Genomic DNA, 1,409 nt, shown 5'->3' on the forward strand with positions numbered 1-1,409 from the left:
GATGGACGGGGAGAAGGGACCGAGAGTCTCCCTCCTCGGGGCAGCAAGGTCAGGACGGTGTCTGCCCACCACCACACCGTGTCACGGCTCAGGCTGGTTTTTCACGCTTGACGCCCACGACGAATCCGTGAACCAGGGCGGGGGACGTTTGTATCCTCACCTGACTCCAGAGCTGCATGCCCAGTCACCGTGACCGCAAACCGCTGGACGCACAGATGGGCGAGAGCAGGCGGGACGTGAGGCATGATGGCGGGGAGCAAGGCCAGCTCTGGGCTTGGCCTACGGGTCAGAAGGACAGAGGACGGGTCACGGGAGGGAGCGAAGTTCGGGCCACAGGTGCAACTGTGAACCCAGGACAGCGGGTGTCAGCTGGGCTTCACTCCGGCCCCAGGGGTCTGAACCTCAGCAGGGCGGCCCACCCTCCCGACAGCCCTGTGGGGAGGGGGCAGAGGCACAGCTGCATATGCTCTCTGGACGCGATTAAGCCTTTTCTCATCAGCTTACTGAGGCCGTCCTGACCACAGGGTTAGCCGGCTTCAAAGGAGGGAAGGAAGCAGGAGCGTCTCGTGCAGGGGCTGCGCTGACGGAGGCTTAACCAGCCGGATGCTGTGCCCATCAGAGCTGGACCAGGAGGTGAGACTCTGAGGCTCCAGAAACATCTCACGAGCCATTTTATTTTTTTAATTTTTATGTTCTGGCTGTGCTGCACTTTTGGCATCTCAGTTGCCTAACCAGGGATCAAAGCCCCGCAGTGGAAGTCAGAGTCCTGACCACGGGAGGGCCAGGGAATTCCCGTCACGAGTACATTTTAGAGCAGCCCAAGGCATGAACACATCTTTTTGTCTTGTAATGAAGGCCAGGGTCACTGGTGAAGAATTTCGTTCAAGTTTGCAGTCAGCTAGAAGAGTGTCTGCTCCAGATGCCCGGAGCTGCCCACAGGACGTGGGTGGTGGACACACAGGTGGATGATGGTGGCTGCCCCTCCCCCCCAGGGGCGGGGTCGTTCGGTCATTTTGGCATCCAGCCCACCCACCGGCGCTGGGCTGGAGGTGGGGGTCCAGGGGAAGGCAAGCTGACCACCAGGGATCAGAGACACATAGGCCCTGTGTCCTGGATGGCAGTGGGCTGGGGTCACTGCTGGGACCACGATCTGGTTGCCACAGTGGCCGAGGGCTGAGCCCATAGGATGCTCGTGCAGGAAGCCTCTGAGCCCACCCAGCTCCTGTCGGGATCAAGGTGACCCTGTCCAGGTCATACCCTCACGCTGATGAACAAAGTCTCCACCCCATAGTGACAAAATGAGTCACCGAGGCTGTGGGCCGGCTGGGTGGGGACCATCAGGTTGGGGTGTGGTTCAGTTGCCCTGAGGCCCAGTAAGAGCAGGGAGCCTGGGGGGAGGGACCTGGGGG

This window comes from Neophocaena asiaeorientalis, unplaced genomic scaffold, assembly GCF_003031525.2.
Source record: "Neophocaena asiaeorientalis asiaeorientalis breed wild unplaced genomic scaffold, Neophocaena_asiaeorientalis_V1.1 scaffold356, whole genome shotgun sequence".
In the NCBI taxonomy this organism is placed as follows: Eukaryota; Metazoa; Chordata; class Mammalia; order Artiodactyla; family Phocoenidae; genus Neophocaena; species Neophocaena asiaeorientalis.